Genomic DNA, 7,527 nt, shown 5'->3' with positions numbered 1-7,527 from the left:
TAATTAAATTAATAAAATCTTATTAAACTTTAAACCAAAAACCAACTATAAAACAAATCCCTTTCTTTCATTGAATCTAAAAACAATAAAATTATTTTTTTAATTGAATGGTAGTCATTCCACTTCTTTGGAACTCAAAATATAAGTTCTAAACTGAGTCTTTTCTCTAGCTTCAAGTACATAATTCATGTTTGCCTATTTAAAACAAAATCTTTATATGTAATGTAAATACTTTCTTTGCTTTTTGATGAAGCTGTTAAAACACTTCACTTCATTATCTGTCTATCTGTCCAGTGATGTGCTAGTAAATATTTAGTTACCAGCCTTGGTGGGGGACGGGGGACGTACCCACTTATGGCTTCGGTCAATTTGCATGATGTAAATACTTCCATAATGGCTCATGGTTTCAAGCTACTAAAGTGACTGATGACAATGAACATAGAGTTAGGAAGAAACATGTACAATCTACTCTAGTGAGCTGCTATAAGCTGGCTCTGGCACACTGAAGAGTGCTCCTTTATAAGTCTGATTCTGCCAGTATTGTCTATCTAGAATGTTACCAACGAGACAGCGACAACACGCACCTCATTCTCAACTGCACTTCATGTACGCTGAGATACATGACGAGCGCTTCTTGGCAATGGCAGCGGTGATCATTGTGTTGACCCAGACAATATACTTAAGTATAGAATGTTATCAGGTCCAAAACAAAAATAAGAAGACAAAAAAAAAACCAAAAACGAAAACAAAAAACACCCTCTAAGTTCTAGTTTATCAGGGACCCAGTAAAATATTTATTTGGCTTTATGTGGTGTCAATCTGTTCACTTCCTTTTACATGTTTCTTTTGTTTTCAAAATCGAAGGAGTGCTTACAAATGCAACAATTCAAAGAAAATGTTGAGTTCACTTTTCTCCATCCACTCCCCTCCCCAATCATAATTACTAAATAATGCAAAATAAAACGCCACCAAGTTTGTTTAATTACATGATAAGATGTTAGAACTTCAATGAGTCTTCTTTTGTGGATTTTATGCCTCATTTCTAGGCTAAATCCCCAGGAATATTGGCCAAACAAAGAAGAGCTTAGCTATGGCTGTCCAGGAAATGGAAAAGAGAGGATGGATATAGGTAATTCAGAGAGAGGAAATACTTCCTCTAGAGAGGAATGCACTTACCATTTTCAGAGTGTTTACTATAACTAGACTAGGGGTATTGCATATGTTATTTCATTTAATCTTCAACATACTCTGTTCGCTATTATTATTTTTTATTTTCTAATGGGGCACGATTTCATTACATATCTATTGCCACACAACTAGTAAATAGTTTAACAATATTCAAATCCAGTATTCTCTGAAGCTTATAATTAATTTTTCTATGATGCCATATCATCCTTTAAAAGTAGTCTAAAGAATATTTCATCCAAAGTGGTGAGTCTTCCCTAGTTATTCCACCTCTAGGGCTTCTCTCTTCTCTCCTCTTGCGACCTACTCCTCTCCCCTGCCTTCTCTCTAATGCCCAGCAGGACGGAAAGCGGGTACATTGTCTCCCTTCACTCATCTCAGCCAAAGACTTTTCTGCCTTTGTGTGAGAATTAGGCAATCTCTCTAAACCAAGAGAAGAAGAACTTCCTCTACCATAAAGTCAAGACACATTCCAACATATCTTGCCTTATGTTGTCTATCTGGGCAGTCTGGGCCTTTACCCGGGAAGCCAGCACCCCAGCCAGAGAAAAAAGGTCTCTTCCACACTTTTCTCTGGTCCACACAGGTGCCTATGTGCAGAGAACTGCTGAGGCTCACAGGTAAATATGGCCACAGCACCTACGTCAGCCCAGGTCCAGCAGGATATGACCATACCCAAATCTAAAGAAACCTAGCATTTGATGATCTTCTATAATATGCTGGCACTTGACTTCCATAGGGTCACAGCCATGTATGCAATTACCTATGTGTTTTAGGACAAAATCACGGAGGTGATCTAAGCCCATATAAAAATATAAGGTAAACTAATAAGGCAAAAAATATCCTAGGACAGGTCACATCACTCCTCTGCTCAAAACCTTATAATGGAAGAGAAAAGCCAAATACCTTACCATAGCCTATGTGGCAGATTTTATTCGCTAAGGTGGCCACAAACACCTCTCCGGTCCCACACGCTGTTCTAGAACTGCTACTCTCCCATGAAGAGGTGGAGTCTATGTTCCCTCCTCTTGAAACTGGGTGACACTTTGTGACCACCTGGATCAACAGAGTATGGTGGAAGTGACCCTATGTGACTTCTGAAGCGAGGTCATAAAAATGCCACGCACTTCTATCTTATTCTTTTGGGATGCTCACTCCTGGAATTCAGCCACCACTCTATGAGAAAGTCCAGGCTGCCCAGGGAGAGGCACGCAGCACTTGCTGAACTTCTAGCCAACACTCAGCACCAACTTATCAGCCATGTATGAGAATCATCTCAAGAGTCTCCAGCCCCTGGTCCAGCTGCTCCTGCTGATGCGACATGGAGCAGCGCTGAACCATCTGTGCTGAGCCCTGCCCAAACTACAGATTTGCAAGCAATGCAATGTTTTGGGGGTGGTTTGTTACACAACAATAGATAAATAGAAGAGCCTACAAGGTCACACGTGAACTGGTCTTCTGTCAACTCTGAGGTCTCCTCACCAGCCACTCCGTACCCTCCAGACATTCTGTACTACGTACTTTGAAAACGTGGAAAGCATGTGATCAAATTCCTTAAATTCTTTCAATGATGTCTTACAGTGTTCTGAGTGGAAGTCTTGCACATCTTTTGTTAAATATCTAAGTATTTAATGTGTGTGCACTGCTACTGAATCCTATTAACTTAATTTCATTTTCTAATTACTTGTTGCCGGGATGTAGAACTACAACTGATTTTCGCATATTGTCTTTGTATTTAGTAACATTGCTAAATTCACTTGTTAGTTCTTACAGTTTATTTATAAACTCTTTTACATTTCTATTTTCCAATAATGTTATCTGCTAATAATCGTTTTTCTTCCTTTCTTATCCTTAAATTTAAAAATCTCTTTTCCTTCCCTTATTGAACTAGCTGGGAAATGCAAGTGACATTAAAAAGAAGTGACAATAGTAGACACCCATTTTGTTAAGGGTTTGTTTTTTTCTTTTAATTACAGTTGACATAAATATTATGTTAGTTTCAGGTGTACAACATAATGATTAGACATTTACATAACTTACAAAGTGATCACCCAATATGATACTGATGGTGAGCATTCCTGTTTGGTTCCCAAAGTCAAGAGAAAGCTTTAAATAGTTCACCACTAATTATGATATTCAGTGTAGATTGTTTGTTTGTTTTGCAGGTACTCTTTATCAGAATGAAGAAGGCTCTTCCTCAGGTCAACTCAACAAACATTTGTTAATCACCCATTATGTCCTAATATTTAGAAATGAATGAGACACTATCTCTGCACAGAGCATTATAGGAGGGGCTCAACAGATGACATAAATGATGTTCTAGTTAAGAAGAATGCTATATAAGGGCTACTCCCTTAAAATCTCTCTTCTGAGTATTTATAAATACATGCGGACTTCATTTAATAGAGCCAAAAGATTACCCTAAATTTCTGTGCACATCACATTTGGATAAATCTAATATTCTCAAGTATTCTTAAAGGAAGTTATAATTGAAAGAAAAGAGAATACCATGGTAAATATTTTAGGGACAAGTCCTGAGTTCTATATACTCAGGTTTGCTAAAAATGTTACATGAACAAAATGCTGAGAAAGAAATTATGTTTTCCATCCCACAAACCCATTGTTAACTCTCTTTTCTTTCCTGGATGTACCTGCAAATAATACCACAGGCAAAGAAAAAAAGTTGATTTAGAGGAAGTAACACAGTATGGTTTAGAAGTATTTACCTTATGTAATCATGATACCTCTTAAGTGTTAAATAAATACTTACTCATTTGGTTTGGCCTGGCTACATTTGTTCTATTACCTTAGGCCAAAGGCTGTTGAAAGGCATGCAAATCAAAGACCAGGCACAATGGAATCTTTCAATTTTAAAGTTTAAAGTCTTTTCTTTTTAAAAGAAAAGGAAAGATATCTGAGGATTAAAAATAGGTAACATTTCAGAGTTTGTTTTATAAGAGGAGTCAACAAACTAATATAAATATATGGTGGGTCTTATTTTACCCAGAGTGTCTCAGATAACTTGAGCTTTGTAAATAGACTGAAAACGTATATACACGTCGGCCGGTGACTTACCTTCTCAAGGAGTATAACAAGGTGAACACTCGTCAAGTTCATGTCCAAACATCTAGATTTATTCTGAAAGCAGAGAATAAAAGAAAGGCGGAGTCAGATCTGGAACCACAAAAACTGAGGCTTTTTGGCTTGAGGAAGTGTGGAAGAGCAGCTGGTGCCCCATCCAGACCCTGTGGGATTTAATTTTGCAGCACCTGCCAGCCAAGACGTTCCAGACCAGCATTTGCCTCTCTTTCCTGGAGGGCTTTCCCTGCCAAGCTGGAGCCCATTCTGCTAAAGAGTTAGTGCCTCCGGTTCAGGCCCTGAACAAGGACTGCTGGGACTCTAAGCAGAGTCCTGCAGCATCCTCAGGTTTCCCCTGCAGGAGTAAGCTTGTTACCCACGGAGGTAATTTGTCGTCTCACTTTCCTATCCCTCTACCAATGTTTCCTGCAATCACTTCCAGGATAAAACATTTCATTTAGATCCTTGTCTCAGGGTCAGCTTCTGGGGGAACTCGAACTGACACAGGTTGTATATGATTTAAACAAAGGACATCTGTATCCATCCCCCACTTTTTTGTGAGAAGATGGTGACTTTGTCCTGCAAAAAAAAAAAAAAAAATCACACACTCTGTAAAAAAGCTCACGCATACTGTAGGAGAGTCATGGAGGACTTGCAGCAATTATCTGGACAAGTCAAGTCAAAGGCACTGTCAACTAAAAAAGTGGCTCATTGGAGCACAAGCATCGTTTTTTGCTTGACTTAATTGCCTAATTGCCTCGGTTCTCAGCTTAGGGTGTGTAGTCCTGGAGAAGAACAATTAATGACCTAAGATGAGGGAGACCCATCTCTGTGGTCTCTGGCCAGAGGGAGACATATCAATGTCAATGACAGCTATCCGGGGAGACTCTCTCAGGGGGAGAATTTTCCCTTTCAATTATGACCACCTAAAAACCATGATGAAAATTGCTTTTCATGAAATCAAGCCATGGAAATTAAACTTAGAGGAAAATAGTGAAATTTTAGCCTTGGAGCCTTCTCTGTCTGTGTACATGAATGAATTTCCAGAGCACGTCAGACATAGCTATGGGATTCCATAAGAGTCTTGCTTTTGATGTTTTCGTAAATTCAGGGAACATTTCTGTGTGTGAGCAAGCAGCATGGCTTTTAGAAAAGAATTGTATTCAAATTTCATGTTCATCCCTGTAATAGAGAAATCATTGTAATAAATGAGACTCTAGTCTTAAGCTTTTGTTCAAATGAGAATATTATGCAGAAAAGTTCCCAAATAATTGGTGATTGCAAATGTCAGAAAGTCCCTTAATCCAGGAACAGAGTGGCTTGTCCCTACCATGAGAGTCAATGATATCACATGAAGAGTAAAAGATCAACATGCAGTGCCAAATGCAAAGCCACCATGCACTTTCTTCCTTGTTTAAACTAATTGCTAGATCTCTTTGAAAAGTTTGAGTGAATTTAACACCATTCTTTTTTCTACTTTTAAGCTTCTATAACTGGACTTAATAGAAAAAAAAAATAACGCCTTTCCCCATTAGCCACCATCATTCCATTTAAATATGACTAAGATCAATATAATCAATATAATATTGATGAATGTGGTTTAACTCTAATTACTCCAATATGATTTCTAGTATAGTCTCTTAATTAAAAAAAAGCAAGCAGAAATAATTTCCCTCATAAGCAGAACCAGATGATATTAGATGGTTAACCCCAGAGATCTGTTTTGTTGTTTTGTTTTGTTTTAAGCATGACCCAGAGCAATGAATTAGCACCTTCTTCCTATATATGGAATGCTTTTGCTCAAACAAATGCGCATGGCTCAAAATCCCCAGCTAAGGCTTTAGCTTGGGGATGACCAGGTTGGTCTTAACCCAGAGTGAGGTCAGGTTCAGAAAATGTTCAAATTGAACGATTCACATTGAGTTTCTTACAGCATCTATATCACTTCATGCTCTTCTTGCCTGTAATACTGCCTAGCCCACGATGTCCCCACTTTCCTACCCCCACCCCCAACGTTCATTTTCATTCTACCAGGGTTCATTTTTCAGGTCTTTGCTTAAACTGAGATACTGTTTGAGTGCTTTTTGCACTGTTGCTATCTAAATCTTCACACCACTTTTACTCTTTGGTTGGGTGTCTGCCTCTGTCAGCTCACAGCTCAGCCCCTCCCTCCTGCCCAGGTACACTCCGATGGACCACCTCTCCAGCTGATGGACCACCTCTCCAGCTGATGGACCACCTCTCCAGCTGGTGGACCACCTCTCCAGCTGGTGGTCTCACCTCTCCAGTTGGGCCTTGGAATATCCTCTCCTAATCTACGCAAGGCCAACTTCAAAGTCACAGCCTGCTGTTTGTGGATTGCTCTCTTCCAGGGTAAGGGAGGAACTATCACTTGCCATAGCTTTTCCAGGTTCTCTCTGGACCTTAGAGGACATTTATACCTGCTGGGACTTCTCAACACCATCATGACCTTTCCTTCAGGTCTGGCTGATCTTCAAGGCATCCCAGTTTAATCTCAGCTTCAATAATGCCTCAGAAAAACAAACCACAAATCAAAATGAGTTTCCTTAAGATGAGTCAGATGAGGCAAGAGTGGAAACCCCACAGATAGAAAGCCAGACTAACTTGTTTTGAGGCTGGTGGTGACTTGGGCTCTACACATGTTTGCTCTTGGAAAGAAAAATAATGTCTCAGTGGAGTGGAGGAGAAACCCTGCCCTCATGACTGCCTGAAACATTTTTACAGAGGGTGAGAGAGAAGCTGGGTTTGGAGAGCTTGGGGAACAAGCCAGAAGTCCGGGTGGTGACCAAATTGAAATCAGCCAGAAAAAGAGAAACTTCAAGGCTGGCCATTTCACCAAGGAGAAATGTCTATAAATCAATTCATAAAAATATGAATTTTTATGATCAAAATTTCCATGATCAAAAATGTTTGGGGGGAAAATGAGTTGAAGAAAATTAAGTTTTCTGACTGCAGAATTTTTCAGACTTTTAAATAAATAATGGGCATTCAGAATCTCCAATGAAGGGATAGAGCAGAGATCAGCAAACTTTTTCTATAAAGAGCCAGACAGTAAGTAATTTACGCTTATGGTCTCTATGGCTTTGGTCTCTACATTTTTGCAGCAGAGCGGCCATGGATAATATGTAAGTGAATGGTGCTGCTATGTTTCAATAAAACTTTATTTACAAAAACAAACAAAGGACAGGATTTGGCCTTCAGGCCATAGTTGCCAATCCCTAGGATAGGACTGACAAAATTAAC

At 39.2% G+C, this 7,527-nt stretch overlaps 1 long non-coding RNA gene across 1 annotated transcript in view; it reads right to left on the bottom strand.

Annotated features, from left to right (window-relative positions):
* Positions 1 to 3,957: 3,957 nt before the first annotated feature.
* Positions 3,958 to 7,527, bottom strand: part of LOC120622991 (uncharacterized) — a 150,722-nt gene continuing 147,152 nt past the window's right edge. Inside the window, exon 4 of the long non-coding RNA XR_005658614.1 lies at positions 3,958 to 4,323. This is a non-coding gene — a long non-coding RNA (uncharacterized LOC120622991). The remainder of the gene's footprint in view (positions 4,324 to 7,527) is intronic.

Source organism: Pteropus medius, unplaced genomic scaffold (assembly GCF_902729225.1).
Source record: "Pteropus medius unplaced genomic scaffold, Ma_sr-lr_union100, whole genome shotgun sequence".
NCBI classification, from domain to species: Eukaryota; Metazoa; Chordata; class Mammalia; order Chiroptera; family Pteropodidae; genus Pteropus; species Pteropus medius.
Note: the sequence above shows the minus strand (reverse complement) of the source record. Positions and strands in the feature narration are given on the sequence as shown.